This window comes from Cannabis sativa, chromosome 3 (assembly GCF_029168945.1).
Source record: "Cannabis sativa cultivar Pink pepper isolate KNU-18-1 chromosome 3, ASM2916894v1, whole genome shotgun sequence".
In the NCBI taxonomy this organism is placed as follows: domain Eukaryota; kingdom Viridiplantae; phylum Streptophyta; class Magnoliopsida; order Rosales; family Cannabaceae; genus Cannabis; species Cannabis sativa.
In genome coordinates, this window is record NC_083603.1 from 23,528,353 (window position 1) to 23,548,923 (window position 20,571).

Below are 20,571 nucleotides of genomic sequence, written 5' to 3' on the forward strand. Positions count from 1 at the left end.
TGTTCGATTCAACAATTGTAGGAGGTTCATCCGATTGCAAAATCAACTCTCCAAGATCAGCCGTCAACACTAAATTTGATGAGTTAGAATCATTTACAACATCAACATTTGTCTCATCTTCATTGTCATTAATGTCCCAAAGTTGTCGATGCTTAACATCTTCAACAACATTCCAATCGCGATCTCTGAGTGGATCTTCAAGATAGAACACTTGCTTAGCTTGGTTAACAAGAGGCTCATCTTGATACCAAAATCCTCGTATATTTATACTGGTTATATTATTTTTAGTGATTATTTTCTTTCTTATAGGATTAGTGTTATACAACTTATATTCAAACAATATCACCATATATGTACCAATATAAGATATAGTTATTACATCTTCAAGTGTGCCATAGTAATTAAACCCTTCAGTTCGAGCAACAGTAACACCACGATTTTGTGTCTTTCTCTTTTCATCTCTTTCAGTCGCATTAAATCGAACACCATTCACTATACAACCTTTGTAAAATGTTGTTAAATAATCTGAGCCAGATTCTAAAGCGATTAAGTCATCACAATTTTGTAAAGAACCAAGCTTGTGCTACTCATATATCTAAATACAAAAAATATATTAATATGAGAGAAATATATATTGTTGAATTAAAACTTTAAAATATTGTCATCATACCTTCTTATGAAACCAATGACAAAAAGTTTGTCTATGCAAAACATTATTGTTACCATTAGGATATTCTTGCTTGCTCTTCTCCAAATGTTCACTATGAAATGTGATATTGTCAAGGTACGATAGAGAAAAAGAGAGAAGAAAAACTTAAAATTTAATAAAACAAATCATTGAGATGTAAAAAACTTACTCTAAATAAGCTTGTATTTCAGAAGAATTCTGAAGTATGTACCACTTAGCATTTTCACGAATGTTACGATCAAGAGGCTTTATAATTCCGCGAGTCAAAGGACGACATTGAGAATTAAAAATTGTAAGATAGCGAGAGACAGGAGGTGCATCTTCATTTCGATTAAGACGATTAAATTTTATTTCACACCCTTTAAAGTACATTGAACAAAAGGTTACTGCCTCATCTGCGACATAACCTTCAATAATGGACCCTTCAGGACGTGCCTTGTTTCCCACATAATTCTTTAATTTTTTCATGTACCTCTCAAAAGGATACATCCACCTCATAAATACCAAGCCACCCAGTATTACTTCTTCAGGCAAATGTAATACCAAATGTATCATTATGTCAAAAAAAGCTGAAGGAAAAATCAATTCCATCTTGCCCAATATTAGAATTAAAATATTTTGAGCATCCTCCATATCTTTTATATTTCAAGTTCTCGAACATAATTGTTTGAAGAAATTACATAGCTGAGTAATAGTGGCTGCGGTATCATGTGGTAGAAATTTACGGACACCGACTGAAAGTACTCGCTGCATAATGACATGACAATAATGGGATTTTAACCCAATAATATTTGACTCATCTGGAGAAACTTTGCTCTTTAAATTTGAACAAAAGCCATCAGAAAGCTTGATTCCTTTAACAAATTGACAAAATAGTTGTCTTTTTTCATGAGTCAAAACATAAGAAGCATGCGGTTTCATTAGCCTTCCGTTCTCATCTTCATAAATCCACAATAATTCCCTAACACCCATCTTCTTTAAATCATGTCGTGCATTGGTTGTATTCTTTGATTTATCATTATCTAAGATGGTGCCTAGGAGACTGCCATACACATTCTTCTCAACATGCATGACATCAATATTGTGCTTTAAAATATTTGTGCTCCAATACTCCAACTCGTAGAAAATACTTTTTTTCCTCCAATCAGAATTTTCAGAAACTCTTCAACGTTTCACACCCCCAAAATCTTCATGATGTCCCAAAATTTGCAGTTCGAGAGCATTAACTTGTTCTAATATCTCCTCACAAGTAAATCATCTTTTAGGAGATGTTCTTTCAACTTTTCTATCAAACCGATTGTCCCTTCTCATTGCATGATTACTTGGCAAGAACCTTCTATGACCAACATAAGAGGTCTTCCCAATTACTCGAATGGAAGTTGTGTCTTCATTACAAGTAGGACAAGCTGTATGCAAGACTCATGTTGCCAAATGGATGAAATCCGTCAGCAGCTAATCCCAGTCGAACATTTCTTGGATCGCTTGCAAACTCAGGATGCTTTGCATCAAAGTCTTTCCAAGCAACACCATCGACCGGGTGTCGCATCACCCCATCATCTTTTGATTTACCAATATGATGCCATATCATGCTCTTTGCTGTAATCCTCAAATTATATAATCTTTTGAGTCGAGGTGTTAACAGAAAGTATCACATCACTTTGAAAGGAACTTTTTTCCCTTTACCATTCTCAGAAGTAACCCAACGACTACATCCGCAAACTGGACGAGCCTCTTTAGATGCATTCTCGTTATAAAATAAGCAACAATTATATTGATAAACATGGATAGACTCATAACCCAACCGTAATTTCTTCAATCTCTTTTTTGCCTCGTACTACGTTGCTAAAATTTTATTTTCCTTCAAAAATAAAAACTTTAACAACTTCAGTAAATCATCAAATATGTTGTTAGGGATTTTTCCTCTAACTTTTAAATGTAGTAGCTTTGCTAAAAAGTTGAGAGACAAAATCCAATCACAACCGGGATACAATTCAGCTTCAATTTCCTCAAATAAGTCATCAAAATGTTGGTTTGTGGTTGGTCTTTCTTCTGGTCCCTCTTGTACACCCTATATTGTTGAAGGAAGGAAGTCTTGTAGAATAGGGATCATTTCATCCTCTAATTCATTATCCCCAACCGCTTCATCATCAACAGAATCCTCTGGCTCCCCGTGATAGGTCCACTTCTCATATCCTTTCATGAAACCTCGATCAAATACGTGTGCTCTCACCCTATCTATTTTTTCAAACCTATTATTTGAACATTTCACACAAAGGAATCTAATTCTTCCATCAGAATCCTTAAATGCCATTGCTAAAAAAGCTTGTGGGCCATTCCAAAATTCATAACGACTATGATTTTTTATTTTGATCCAATACTTATCGATTGTTGCCATCTACAATGTAGGCGACAAATGTAGTATTAAAAGTTTGAATGATTTGTAAAGTGTTATGAAAGTTTTTTGAAATTTTTTATTCGCATGTATACAAAAATTATGGTATATTTGTAAATATAACAAAACTATGGTATATATTTGTAAGTATACCAAAATTATGATATTTTCTTTTCAACTATTTTTTATTAACTATATTTGTTAAATATTATGAATATTTTATGGATTATACACATATTACTTTATGTTTTATGTAGGACAATAGCTGACGGTATATCCATCGCTCTTGTATATTGCAAATAAAGTGCAGAAAATTTTTGTTGTAGACTTCATTTGCAATTATACAAAAGGTATGGTATATTTTCAAATATAATAAAGCTATGGTATATATTTGTAAGTATACCAAAGCTATGATATATTCTTTTCAACCATTTCTTAATAAATATATTTGTAAATTATTATGAATATTTTTTGAATTATACACATATTATTTCATGTTTTATGTAGAACAATAGCTGACGGTCTATCCATCTCTCTTGTATATTGCGAATAAAGAGCACAACAATTTTGTTCTAGACTTTATTTGTAATTATACAAAAGCTATGGTATATTTTTAAATATAACAAACCTATGTATATATTTGTAAGTATACCAAATCTATGATATATTCTTTTCAACCACTTCTTATTAGCTATATTTGTAAAATATTATGAATATTTTATGAATTATACACATATTATTTCATGTTTTATGTAGGAAAATAACTAACGGTATATCCATCGTTCTTCTATATTGTAAATAAAGTGCAGAACAATTTAGTTCTAGACTTTACTTGCAAGTATACAAAAGCTATGATATATTTTTAAATATAACAAAGCTATGTTATATATTTATATGTTAACCAAGCTATGATATATTCTTTTCAACCATTTCTTATTAACTATATTGGTAAAATATTATAAATATTTTCTAAAATTACATAAATATTATTTTATGTTTTAAGTATAACAATAATATTAACTAATTATTTTTTTAAAATTAAAATAAAAGTTTTTTCATTTAATTACAATTTTATTAAAATTAAAAAAGTAAATACCTCTTACTTAATTTTTTTAGTTTTTAATATTTTAGTTATTTATTTTTAATTTATTTAAAAATAATAAATTACTAAACATATTTTTTAAAATTAAATAATATAAATTAATTATTTTTTAAATAAATTATTATTATTTAAAAATTTATATTATTTATTAAAATTTAAACTATTTTTTATTTAATTCATAAAATAAAAAATTTATCTTTATAAAACAAATTTATATTAAATTATACTTTTTATTTTTTTTTTTAATTTTTTCACTTGATAATAAAATTTTATCAACATAATATTACTCTTCAACATACCCAATAAAATTTGTTAAATTAAATAAAATCAAAAATAAAACAAAAAAAAATGCATTAATAAAAACATACATTTGACAAAAAAAATTGTGTACACCTTCTCGAAGCTGCTAAAAACCATTTTGTGCAATCTGAAAAATAACAAAAATAAAATATTTTCAATCACAAAAATAAATTAAAACTATTAAAAAAAATAATACAACAAAATATGTATAGAAATAAGCTGTACACAATGTATATATTATATATATATATATATATATATCTACATCTACATATACTATATACATTATAAATAAATAAAAAAAATATATATTATATATACATTTAAATAATCAATATATATATAATACACATATAATACACTTAACATATATTACACATATAAAAAATATACACAGATAAAATATGTATATATATGTTGGAAATTATTTTACCAGGATCTTAGATCTACTCACAAGTATGTTTATTAACATCCTAAATAAGAACTTTCTAAAACGATAAATTAAACACATATAAAGTTTAGGAAACCTTACATTGGGTGCAGCGGAATAATATGACTCCTTCCGTTCAGATATCTAGCCCTTGATTCCTTTCTGTAGCAGAGCATTATCAATATCTGAACCTGGATCTCTTTCTCTGAATCTTTGATGCTGAAACTCCTTTGCTGATGATCTTTCTTCACGATCTTCCTCACTATGATTGAGGTATCACTTGATGTGCGTGGGCACTACTCATACACTAAGGATTTTGAAATATTGAAGAAGAAGAGAGGGAGTGGTCAGCCAGATAGGGAGAGAGAAGGCTCAGTTTTTCTGATTCAGAAAGTGTCAGGAAAAAGTCTTCTTTTTCTGAAGCCTTCACTATCTATTTATAGCATTCCACTAGGGTTAGATTTGAATTATATGGCATTAAAATAATGAAAAAATCAACTTAAAATACCTACAATAGGTGGCCGGCCATACACTTAGTGGATTGGGCCTTGCTTTTTGCAATTTTGCAATTTTAACACCTTTTGTATCTGATTTTCTCAAAAATACCAATTTCCTAATTCAACCATTTACATGCCAATTCTAACTATTTAATAACTATAAATAATTATTAAATAATATTGTCATTTATCATATTTATTAATTGAACCATACAAAGTATCATAATTAACAAATATGCCCCTATAAACTCTTTCTTTACAATTTCGCCCTTACTTAGTGAAAATTTCACAAATAGACATAGTCTAACTTGTGAATTATAATTGATTAATCAAAACCAATTACATGAGTCTTACAAGCAATATTATCTCAACTAGTGGGGGGACCATGGGTCTATATAACCGAGCTTCCAATAAGTAGATCAAGAATTTAGCACTAAAATTCACGAACTTATTAATTCTTCGTTGAATCCACGCATAGAACTTAGAATTGCACTCTCATTATATAGAATGCTCTATATGTTTCACCATATAGACACATCATTAGTTATCCATTGTTATAATCCTAATGTGATCACTGATACTCTATATGAATGATCTACATTGTAAAGGGATTAAATTACCGTTACACCCTACAATGTATTTATTCCTTAAAACACTTGATCCCGTATAAATGATATTTCAGCTTATGTGAAATGAGTACTCCACCATTTATGTTCGTTTGGTCAAGCTCGAAGGAGATCATCCTTTGCTTACTATTCGCCAGATAGAAGCTATAGATTCCATGTTTATGCTAGCGCTCCCACTCAATTGCACTACCGTGTTCCCAAAATGTACGTATCACCCTGACCTAAAAGTAGGCTTAACTAACAAATCAAAGAACACGAATAGCCTTTCAAGATTGAGCCTAATCATAACAGGATTAAGATCATTTGATCTAGGATCAACTAGGCGATATTGACTTGAATAGATTCTACGGTAAGTTTAATTAAATCTAAGTCAAAGTTCAATATCGGTCCCTTCCGATGCATACTCCATGCATCCAACCTGAGCTTTACTTTAACCAATGCTCTGGAAAGAACATAGTATTTCTCCAAATACAAGTAAACTCTTGTTGTAGATTATCATATCAGTAAAACCCTGTGTCTGATAAATCTAGGAAACTTTATTCACATAGTCATGTTTACTTTCCAATGTGTTGACGGCACAATAAACAGGATCAAGTATGTGAAAAGGGTTTCAGATGAATTTATACATTATGTACATATAATCATGAAATAAATCATGTGAACCATGCAACATTAAATGTTATTTCTGATCTATATTAATAAGTAAATCTGATTATATTGAAATGAGTTTTATTTAGGGCATAAAACCCAACAAACTCCCACTTGCACTAATATAAAACAAAAAGTGCGTTTCAAATAATCTCAACACCTTGATATACAAATCAAGTGTAGTAGTAGTAAACTCCTCGTAATAGGATCTGAAAGGTTGAATTAACCACAACCTTTTCTCCACCATTACTCTTCCTTTAATCACAAAATCATTGATAATGTGAAATTCCTCTCTATATGTCTACTCTCTTGGGATACTGGATTCTATATCTTTGGCAACTACTTTTGGTTAATCAGGAAGTAACACAAGTAGTTAAGGCAATTTGGAATGGTGCCAAAAATGTATAGAACTTTCCTTAGACTGAATAAGTACCTTTCCTGCAACTTTAACATTCAGTCCCTTCCTGGTAGACCTAGAGACTTTAGATAGGTTTTTACACTTCTCTAAAATCACTATTCCACCCCCAGAGTAACCACCATCTTATCAGAAATATTTACTAGCACATAGGAAAATTTCGAAATCTGATGTGGTGTAGTCTAAGAGTTTTAAACACACTCTTATAGACTAACATATAGTTCCTCTTCTTAATCTTAGGATTTATTTGATTGTCTTCCAATGTTCTTCTCCTGGATTAATCTGATACCTACTCATTACTCCCACTCAACAGAAGGTGTCTGGTCTAAGGCATACAAAAGCATATCTAAGACCTCTCACTGTTGATATAAGAAATTCTTTCATGGCTTTATCTTTTCAGGAATAGTTAAGACTTTTCCTTAGATAAATAAAATCTATACCTAAGAAGTTGTGAAGCTTCTATAGATTGCCATTAGAAAGAAAATGCTTCAGTATCTTACTAAAGTAAGTTGCTTGCATTAGAGTAAGTAATTACCAGGTATACCACAAGCCATAGGTTTAAATAAACTCAAACCTATAATACTAGGAACAGGAAGTTTGTTAAGTCCATTGAATAGACTTATAAATGAAAATTTCCTTTTATGTCCTCGTAATAGAAAACTTTAGGTTACTCCATGTGAATGGATTAAACCATAGTTCTATTGGCTTTCTTCTTAGTTTCTTATCTTGACAATCCATTACTTGTTTAAACTCACAATGGATTTTAATCACTAGTGTCTCCCAAGTCATAAGAAGGTGAGTTCCTAGAAACTCTCCCACTACGACGAGGTACCGTGAATTATGTCTAAGAAAACTAAATGGTATTGATCTCTTCGGTTGTGACAAGACAACAGAGGCAGTGGGATCATCATATATCAAATAAGATGATAGAACACTTTTGGAATCAAGAATTAAATATCTCCTTTATTTGCTACTTGTTTTCAGACTTAGTCATTTTCTTAGAAAAGTAGTATTTGTTTGAACAAACACTTTCTTATCTATTGACAATGGGATGGTCCACCCCTAATCACTTAGAATAGCTAACAAACCATGGTTAACAGTTCTAGCTTTTCTTAAGATTTTGATTAGGTCATCCATGAATCTAGTAATGATTTACATTAAGTATACAATCATTACATCATTCTGAAATTGTATTACCATAGAAGGAATTAGGCAACGACTAGTAACTAATCATCAATATGCAACTCGAAATTTCTGGGGAGGTAAGTTTGGATATAATTCAAAAATCAATTTAATGATCTTTGAACTGCATATCTACTAACTATTTCTCCACCCCTATCAGTTCGCAAGATCTGTAACCACTTACCTTAATGGTTTTAACCATTGCTAGAAATTAATGAAATTTTTCAAACATTTCAAATTTCTTTGCATAAGGTATAAACTAGAGTGATCGTTTTAAGAATACTACAAAAAACTCATATCCACCCCTGAATGTACATCCATCTTCGAATGAGATGAACTACTTTCAGTGGATATAGGCATATTAACTCTTTGCAGAGATTGATCTTGTCAAATCCACTATGAACAAGATACAAATGCCATAGATTAAAAAAAATGTGGTAGTGTCTATTGATGACATAGGTTTAGTTACATCAAAGAGTTCTTAGAATACTGCAAGTGGATCCTGGTCACAGAATACCTAACTCATATTCCATACAGTTTGAATCCATTAATAGAAGATGGATATTAAACACTTGGAAAGTGTAACTGTATTGCTTCCTGGAAATAGAAATATAAGAAAATTTCTGTTTGGATTCTAAAATTAAAGTCAAAGACTTAAATTTATACCAAATATTATGAGTAATTCTATCTTGGACCACCACTACTAATACAAACTCTAAGTCAGATTTGCCCATACAAGTAGGAGATTTCTAAGATTGAGGATTTATATCAATTGGGAATAGAATTTCGGGATTATAATCATATGCGTCATTTAATTTCTTAAGAGAAAATATAATGACATGAAATGATTTATAGACCATTCATCCAATGATATGTTTTGAAAGCTAATTCGAAATGAATAAGTTAAGGGGAATTAGGATAATTTCGTTTATAAATAAGAATCCAACGATGCTTCGATTAGCGAAAGACAAAGTAATCTTATTTATGTAATCTTCTTATTTCATATTGTAAAAATACTAGTCTAAGGTGTCATCAATTGATGAACAGCTAGATGTTGCATATACAATATTTATCTTTCGAGATCTTACACTATTACGTATGTCTAATGGTGAAAATCCATTAGGGATTTATCTCATTAGAAAAACAAACATGTTAGACCAACAATGAAGATTCGAAATTAAACTACAACTTAATAACAGAAAATAACATGGTTCAATATAAATTCATACACAATTCAGAAATTATTAAACATATAGCAAGTAGGAATGACCAGTGAAAATACTAAAACATACAATCCTAAATAATTTCCAAGGTTTTCAACAAACTGATACAAAGGTCCCTAAGAGGCGAGAGTCAAAGTATCATTCATTGAATAGAGTTGTCAGCTCATCTAAAATAGAAACCATTCTAGCAACCTTTTATTCGATCAAAATAAGAATCCAACGTTGTCCCGGTAGGCGAGAGTCAAGGTTATTCTCATTTTATGAGCTTCCACCATTGTTTCATGTTTTATGAGTTTATCTCTAAGTAGTCACCGTAGGGGAGAGTCTAAATAGAGACGAAAACTCACAAAACACTTATCAAATGAAATCTTACGGTGTTAAATGCGTTCAACGAATAACCATCCATAGGGGGACGAAGTCTAGCATCTCGAGGTTATATTGAAAACATTTAACTTTTGTAAGACCAACAATGGAGATCGAATATCTTAATAATAATCAAGCTCATTATTTAAAGTGAGTTGTATTTTCTTTGATTCTCTTTATTTAATTTATTTATTTTAAATATATATTTATTTAAAATTTCCAATTTAGAATGAAAAATTCAAAATATAAATTTTAATTTAATATTTATAAATTTTACTTAGATGGATATGAAAATAACATGAATTATTTCCATCTTAGTAATAATTTCCAATAAATATTTAGAAAAATATTCAATTTAAGTTGTTACAAAATTAATATAAATTAATTTACAACTCAAATTTAATTTTCTATAAATATATATTGCATTTCGAAAAATTAAAGTATTTAAGAATACAATTTTCGAAAATGCATGTTAAAATAAAAATTAATCCTGGAAAAATTATTCTAATTTAATGTTGGCCCAAAATTAATTAATAAAATTAATTTACAACAAAAATATAATTTTCCTATTTAATTAAATATATAAGAAAAATTTCAAATATTTAAGTATGATGATGAAAATCAACTTAAATATTAATTTTCTATTTAATTAAATACACTAGAAAAATACTTCAAGCAAAAATATCATCTATCTAGATTTTCCTTTGACTAATTAATTCAATTTCTAATATTATACTTTAATTCAATTTATTTTAAATTAATCAATAAATGAAAAAATCATTGATTTAAGTTGATCCAAGAATTAATTAAAATAAATAATTAATTTACAACTTTATCTATTTTTCAAGATAAAATTCGAAATTCTAGCATTTAAGAAATGCAATTTCGAAAATTGATTAATAAAATAAAGAAAAAATATATTTTGAAAATTATTTAAATTTAGTTGAAAAAATAAATTTCAACTAAAAATAATTTTCTATTTAATTAAATGTCATGAAAAAGAAATATTTAAGTATGATGATAAAAATCAACTTAGATATTCAATTTTCAAATTAATTAAATGTATTAAATTCAAGAAATAAATAATTAAGTGTAGAGAAGGCTTAATTATTAGTCTCTAGTTTAATACTAGGAAAAATATACTTAAAATAAATTGTACCAAAATTAATTATATAAATAATTAATTTCACAATGTATAATATTTTCCTATTTAATATTAGAAATAATAAGTAGTCTAGAAATAACTATCTAGAAAATATCTTATTTGACTAAGTATCTTTTCCACAAAATTTGAAAAAAATATCTAATTTAAGTTGTATTAGAAAAAATCTAGAACTTAAATATTTTTCAAATTTAAATTTAATTAAATATCAAAAATTAAGTTGTAACCACTTAATTTGAAAATATTCCATTTTAAGTTAATATTCGAAAAGATATTAACTTAAAAAATATCTAAAGAATCTTAATAACCAATGCCTAAAATTCCTCAACTTAATTTTGAAATTTGAAATTCAAAAGATATTCAGATTTAAGTTGGTTAGTTGTAGATAACTAAATATCAACTTAAATAGGAATATTGAATGAAAAAATTAAATTAAGTTCCAGAAAGAATCTAAATGGTTATAATTCTATATTTAATTAAATACAAGAAAATACATATAGTTTAGCTTAGAATAAAAAATTCTTTAAACTATAATTTTCTTAAATTAATTTCAAAATAAATGAAATTAATTATGTTGCTAATCAATTTTATTAGGTTAAACTAGTGTAATTAACCTAGTACAGTTGTTCAAATCAGGCAAATGGGCCTTCACAGTTGGGGTGGTTCATGTGAGGGGGTGCTGGGTTCAGTATGTCGTACCCACTTCTATGGCTCCCAACTCTCACACAAGGCCCAAAAGAGAGGAATTTAACCTTAATAAGAACAACTGTTATTAATTGAATAGGCCCAAAAACTAAATGGGCCTAAATAAATTCTATCAAAAACTATGATAATTTATTTTAGCAACAACAACCTATATGTATCTATAATCAAATTAAACACATAGGCTCACACAGGCACACTTTGGATGGGTCTTATCATGTTGCTAGGTCATACACAGATGAAAGAAGATTGTAAATATACCTGTTACAAATTATTAACTTGACCAAGGGAGCCATCAGATCATTAGATCTGGCAAAAAGTAACCATGGCTATTTGCAATCAAGTAATAATAGGTTTTGAAAACTTACAAACAAGCTAAAACACATACTCCTGCAACAAGGTTAGCTGGATAGTTGGATGTAGGATTTATTTAATTTTAAATTAAATAATTAATTTCAAAATAATTAATTAATTAAAAAATAATTTTTCGAAAATTTAAAAAAAATTTGAATCATTCAAAATTTTAAAAAAATTTAAATTTAAAATTAAACCTACAATTTTAAAAAATTAGGTTTCAACCAACCTAAATATCATTTCAAAATTTGCTAACTACTTTTAAAATTTAAATGTTATTTTATAAATAAAAATTAAATAAAAATTAGAAAAGATAAGTTAAATATCTTTTTCAGATTTTAAATTTAATTTAAATAAATAAAATAACAAAATTTAAAAGTTAGCAAAATATCTTACATCTATTTAAAATTACATGATTATAATTATCTTATTTTAAATTTAAATAAGGTCAAAATATCTAAAAAAAGATTTAATTTAAAAAATATATATAAAATCTGACCTTAAATTTAAAATTAAGATAAGATATAATCAAATTTAAAAATAAGATAGATTTTTAAGCAAGAAGATAGATACTAATTCTATTCAAATTCAAATTACACTAATATCTTGAATTAAATTTAAAAAATATTAAATTAATTCAAAAAGATAATTAGAATTGAATTAGGAATAGTAATAGTATAAATACAAAACTATACCAAAAATCGGAAGTTAATTCCATGAAAAAGCATGAAAAATCGAAGAAAAACGAAAAAATTGTGAACTGTACGGACAGTTTCGCGATCGCAGGAAAATTTCAGCAGAGCCCCGATTTTTTCAAATCTTCAAAAATTCATAACTAATTCAAATAAAATCGAAATTGAGTTCTGTAAAAGACTAACTTGCTTAATTTTTTACATACTATCCAATAAAAATAATTCCAGAAACAAAATCGCAATTATTTTTCACGAAAATTTACAAACATCAATCAATCATCAATAACACTCAATACAACATGATACCATCCAAAAAACATACAAACAATCGTTTTAAAGTCCAAATTTCTTGCAAGTAAATAAATTACCATGGCTCTGAGGCCAGTTATTGGAAATTATTTTACCAGGATCTTAGATCTACTCACAAGTATGTTTATTAACATCCTAAATAAGAACTTTCTAAAACGATAAATTAAACACATATAAAGTTTAGGAAACCTTACATTGGGTGCAGCGGAATAATATGACTCCTTCCGTTCAGATATCTAGCCCTTGATTCCTTTCTGTAGTAGAGCATTATCAATATCTGAACCTGGATCTCTTTCTCTGAATCTTTGATGCTGAAACTCCTTTGCTGATGATCTTTCTTCACGATCTTCCTCACTATGATTGAGGTATCACTTGATGTGTGTGGGCACTACTCATACACTAAGGATTTCGAAATATTGAAGAAGAAGAGAGGGAGTGGTCAGCCAGATAGGGAGAGAGAAGGCTCAGTTTTTCTGATTCAGAAAGTGTCAGGAAAAAGTCTTCTTTTTCTGAAGCCTTCACTATCTATTTATAGCATTCCATTGGGGTTAGATTTGAATTATATGGCATTAAAATAATGAAAAAATCAACTTAAAATACCTACAATAGGTGGCGGGCCATACACTTAGTGGATTGGGCCTTGCTTTTTGCAATTTTGCAATTTTAAATCTAAGTCAAAGTTCAATATCGATCCCTTCCGATGCATACTCCATGCATCCAACCTGAGCTTTACTTTAACCAATGCTCTGGAAAGAACATAGTATTTCTCCAAATACAAGTAAACTCTTGTTGTAGATTATCATATCAGTAAAACCCTGTGTCTGATAAATCTAGGAAACTTTATTCACATAGTCATGTTTACTTTCCAATGTGTTGACGGCACAATAAACAGGATCAGGTATGTGAAAGGGTTTCAGATGAATTTATACATTATGTACATATAATCATGAAATAAATCATGTGAACAATGCAACATTAAATGTTATTTCTGATCTATATTAATAAGTAAATCTGATTATATTGAAATGAGTTTTATTTAGGGCATAAAACCCAACAATGTACACATATCAAAAGACATATATACACAAATAAAAATTATATACATTATGTACATATGTAGATATATACAATAAATTATATATACCCAGATTTATATATTTATATATACCCAGATATATAAATCCTAAAATCATCTATACATATTTATACACAAATTTATATATATACCAAAATTTAATTACATATACACAAACTAAAATATACAGATCTATATATAAATACACATTCTATAAATAAATTTAAAACCTAAAAGCAATATATATTCTTAAAAAATTTCAACTCAAATATAATCTCAAATATAAAACAAAAAAAAAATACTTACTTGAAATGGGTGTAGCCAGTATTCGGTGGTGGTGGTGATGCGTCGTCGTGGTCCCGCGTGGTGCGTGATGGTGTGTCGTGGTGGTAGGTGGTGGGGAAAATGGCTGAAGGGTTTAGGGTTAGAGAAAAAAAATGGGGAAATGGGAGAAGAGGGTCAGATGGGGTATTTATAGAAGCATTAGTGGCGGAGCAGGCAGATGCTCCGCCGCTAATACGTAATAAATGTTTTTTAATTTTTTTTTTTAATTTTTTATTGTTATTAGTGGTGGGTCTGCTGCTAATATCCCGCCGCTAATAATATTTGAACTGAATGTCCCGCCCACTCATTAGCGGCAAACCCCGCCGCTAATAGTATTAGCGGTGGGCAATAGCGCGAATTGCCCGACGCTAATAATATTTCAAAAAAATAAATAAAATACCTCCAATTAGCGGCGAAAATAGGGGTCTGCCACTAATACTACCATAATTAGCGGCAAATTTTGTCCCCCCACTAATAATTCAACTGCTAATTGAGAAAATTGTTGTAGTGAAATACATTATAAACATTGATTCTAATACTTAACATAAGAATTCTATTAGTTTATTTTAAGTAAAATAGCAAAATAAAATACAAAAAATTAGGTGGAAAGAGTACATAACATGATTTTAGTATACAGAATAGTATTTTTTGGACAAAATGGTTGGCCAAATCGTCGTAGGCTGTTTGAAATGCGTAGAAGCAAAAAAATACCTAAATTAAAAAAACGCCTTAAATAGACAATGAAATTAAAAGTTATTGATGTTTAAAGTTTTTAAAAAACTTTATGCATAGTTTTGGTCCTTTTATTTTTTTCATTCTTTTTGTATCTTCACTTAGTGTTTCATTGTATTGGTCTCGAAAAATTATATGTGTTATCCCAATTTTTATACTCATGACGTGGCATACTCACGTGGACAAAACCAAGACCACATGGCAATACAACTCACTAAAAAGAAGTCCAAGTCAGTACCCGAGCAAACAAAGATCCCGACACTCAAACGGGGATCAAGTGACTAACCAACTCCCTCTCTGGAGCTGGTCGACCATCTCGGGTCAGCCCTATGACCGGCCACCCTAGGGACAGCACTATGGCCGGCCAGCCTGGCCACCACATGGGCCTAGCCGGCCAAGGAATGCTCTGCAGGCCTTGATAGACACTCCTACATGTTACCAATGATAATGGGCTGGGAATTGGGCCTCAAAAGTCCAACAGAATAGCTGAATAATATGTAGAATCAATAGAATTCGGTCTTTTATAAATATCTAACTAACTACATGATTGCTAAGGATTTTAATTTTAAACCTATGGTTTAAGGCTCCTATATAAATTCCTTAACCTCTAACTGAAAAACCTAAGTTGCCTCTAAGCTAGAAAACGGATCTCAAAGTCTAAGTGTCTGACAAACTCTCTCTCTTCCTCATTCTCTCTCACACGCCTACCTTAGGCTGTCCAGCACTTGAGTTTCGCTAGGCATTGATTCGTATATTGTAATGTTAAGGATGTTACAGCGGATCCCACCTATAGCGATCTGGATAGTAATTCTCTCGGTATAATACAACTAAAAGGGGAGTAGGTCATTACCCACTATCACAAGGGAGCCGAACCTCTATAAAAAATCCTATTGTCTATTGCTTTTCATTCTTATTTGTACACACACGTGGCAATCAAATCTGCACAACCCCACTATTGGTTGATCATATTTTAAGGTCGATAGTTTGGTGCTTTTATTGAGAGCGTGGATATCGTGATCTGATCAAACGCCATGGTGAACACAAGAAGAACTCCTGTCGCATTATCTGCATCTTCAGGTTTCTTTCAAGATCCACATATTACTCATCCAAGCACTTGGGTTCTAATCACAACTTGAATCCCCATGAATATTGAATATGTGGTAAATCTTGTCACTATAACAGGCATAACAGGTCTGGCCACCACAACTGCCCAATCTGACACGAGCACCTCGGTGGATCCAAGTGGCAGGCCCATGCCTCCAAGTGTAGACCCATCATTGGCGCCTCCCACTGAAGGAAGGACCCTGGGGCGACAGCCCCCTGGGACAATAACTAGACCGCAACTCTAGTTCTACGCTAGAGAGACAGGCCTGGGGGTGGGCAAGCTAGCAATTGTCGAGCCTCACCTAGACCTAGGAGAAGACCTTGAGGTTGCCAGACTCAGGGAAGCTGTAGGCCGTGCAGGCCTAACTAAAGAACCACGCACTACTGATTGTGATGTTTTCGCTCACCAGAGATACAAATTCCTGAGATGGGTGGATGATAAGGAGTACATCCTTCGATCTCACTAGGCAGAATTAGATCGTCGCAACTGGGAGGCCAGTGATCTAATAAAACAGTTCAATCAGAGAACCGATAAAAGAGGCTAGGATCTCCTTAGGGATCCACTCCAAGGAAGACTGCCGCCAAGTTCCTTGGGAACTAGGACAGATCTTCACCTACCAGAGGGAGGATAGACCTTTCCTCAAAGTTTAAATGGCGAGAACAAGCAGATCCCGATAACCATCGGCTTGGGGGTCGGCCAGGGATCTCTGGCTCAACATCAACCCCCATTGTGCGACCACTGGCTGGCCAGCCATCAACAAGAGTACCCTTAGCTGGCGAGGGTACATCACTTCCTCCCTAAGGGGAGCAAGGTGCTCATAGATCGATCTTTGACAGATGAGGACTTAGAGTGGGTGAAAACACCCAAAGTTTTTGCTTATTATTTCTCATTCTGTACTATAATCTTCCTAATTCTCGGCTGAGTTTTTTTCATTATCATTTTTCATGACTATTATTATTGTTACTATTTGGCTTTTAATGGAGTTTTATTTAGGGCAGAAGAGGATAATGACCCCAAAATGGTTTAGCAATAAAATAAATGTCAATATTTTTGAAAATATTAAGTAAATAGCCAAATATCACATCCCTAGGCATTAAAATTACGTATGTGTCCTTACTTTGGCGTGCTATATTATGTTTTTGATCTCTCATTATTCTTTATTAATTTTTTTTCAGTTTAATTTTTCCAACAATTCTATCTTTCTTTTTAATTGAGTAAAATATATTATGTTTTTTAATTTCTATGTGAACTATATCCAACATTGATATACACCATGGTACAAAAAAATAAATATACCTTATTGTTAAATTTATATAGCATCTTTTACTAAGCTCTAGCTAAATAGGTATACAACAATTATAAAATTATATTACATAATTATTTTTTCACGGCGATTAGTTTATTCTTTTTATTGAAAAATATGCAACCTTGTATAGATAAAATTAGAGACAAAATATGATTCTGGGTAAATAATAAAATTATTTATGGTATATAAGTTATATAAAAAGGTATATTTACTTTTTTGTACTATGATATATTAGTTTGATTAAATAGTATATTTGTTTAACAAATGATGTATCTACTTTTTACACTATGATATATTATTTGACTACACAATATATAAGGTTAACAAAAATGCCACATTTACTTTTTGTACAATGATATATTAGAGTTAATTATTGTATATTAGTTTGTTTTTGGTATATTAATTTTTAACTAGGATATATTTATTTTGTGGATATTAGTATAGAAAGGAAAAAAAACTTAGATTGTGTATATTAATTTTGCTATATGATATTAGTTTAATATTATAGTATATCAGTTCTATTTACTAAAGTATATCATCAAGGAAAAAGAAAACTTAAATTATTAGATGGTATATATTAATTTAAATCAATGGTATATTAATTTTTTACAAGGGAATATATATTTTGTTTACCTTGATAAACCATTATAATAATTTAATTTTTGTTTATGGTATATTAATTTTTTACCAGGAAATATATATTTTGTTTACCTTGATATACCATTCAAATAATTTAATTTTTATTTAGGGAAAAAAACAAAAAAATACAAAAAAGTAAAAAATATTACAAAAATACTTTGGCCCGGCCCATTAAACATTTATACAGTCTACATACAAATATTTACAAAAATACCACATGCACTAAGCCTTCAGCTGTACAGAGTGAACCATGAAGATGAAAATACCTCGATCGTTTCAAAACCGCAAAACAACCAAAATGAAACCAAAACGAGGAAAATAAAACTATTAATTCTAGCGAAATCAACTGGAAAAGAAGACCTGCAATGATCTAAACAGAAAATGACAAAAAAAATCAGAAAAACTGTGAAGAAACTGAAATTACACATTTATTTTCTATTTTATTCGATCAAAATAACTCCCCCTAATATCGAAATCTATATTCATGAAATGTAGATCTATAACAAACAGATCTGGAGCTCCCACCAAATCTAAAACAATGTATGATGTGAAAAATTTTAAAAAAAAACCTCATGAATAATACATCTACGTTATATACAGTTGCATTTTGATTGATTATTGGTTTCCAATATAAATATATTTTTTTAGAAACACAATAAGAAGAGTAAATTCGAATTAAGGTATAACTAGTTACGTATAAGTCTGTTTATTTTTTATTTTTTGGTTGTCTTATAGTTGCATTATCGTTTTATGATAGTTTATATATTATGCAAGAATTTAATTTGACGGAAACTAAGAAATAGTAGTTATACATAGTAAGTTTTGTGCAAATAGTTGCATATTAGTTTTATAATGAAATAACATATTCAAGTAGCAAAACTATAATAAAACTACTAAACAACTGTATACAAACTAAATATAGGAAAAACTCTTTGAACATGAATATCCATGATAAATCTCATTGTTACCCATTGATGATGTAAAAATAGACAGGAAACAACTAGACAAAAAACATATTAAAAAAATACATGCAGAAAGTGTTTACACTATTAAAAAAACTATGAAAAAACTATTACAAAATGAGAAATATCAAATGAAGAAACTGAAATGAAAAACAATAAAACATCTCGAAAAACAAAAACAGAAAAAAAAAACAACAAAATAAAACAGAAATTAAGACTAAATAAACGAAAATGAAAAACTCATAAAAAGAACAAATAAATTAAACTAAAAAAATAGAAGCCCTAAAAAATCAAACAAAACTAAAAGAAATGTTAAAATGAAAAACCTAAAATAGTAAAATCAATAAACACAAAACACACTAATGTCAAATACGAAAAAAAATTCAAAAAGGGGGGAAACGAAAAAGAAACCGAAAACAAACCTGAGATCGAAGACCAGCTCCATCTTAATCATTTTTTGAGCATCATCTTGATGAATTTTTTCCTGGGCAGCAAACTTTGATTTTTTTAGGAGGAGCTCGCTCACATTTCGACAATTGAGGAGCAAAATCGGAGTCATCGTCTTATTCCTATTAGCTACAGATTTCAACCCCATTTTAGAACTTTTCTTTGGCAAAGGGGAAGGAGAAGAGTTCAGCTATGGAGGTTTTATTTTTTAAAAAAAAAAAACTGAAAAGAAATTGAAAATAATAAAAAAAAAAAGAAGAGAAAAAGATAAGGGAATGATGTAAGGTGCGATTGATATAAGTCATCAATCAATGACGTGTGTGGCTGCATGCATGGATTGTGTGTGCAAGTGGTAAAAGTGTAATAAAATAAAGTTAATGTGTATAAATGTTGGTTTAACCGTGTGAAGATATATGTGTAATAAAGTATGTATTTTGTTTTTTTGGTGTAAAAATTTCTTTTATTTATGGTATATTAATTTAAGATTATGAATATCAATTACATGTACCAAAATATATTATGAACGAAATAAAAAAAATAAATAGAAAAAATGACATATCAAATGTAATGATATATCCTATTTTATGAAATGTGAAATATCACTATATGGCATAATAATATCAAAAACAACACAAATAATTATTATATACCTGAGCTTAAATAATATATATTGCAGTTAAATTTATATACTATATATAAAAATAGAACAACAGTAAAAAAAAAATTATTAATTAAAATACAAATCATTTAGAAAATAGTTTAACCAAATAAAATGATATGTTACTACAAACAAATTTGAAAAAGTGTAAAAGAGTAGAATAAAGTTTTCATAATTTTTGGAGCAGATGTGTATTTTTTTTTTTTTTGAAGAAACCAGTTATGTTTCTTTTGTTTGG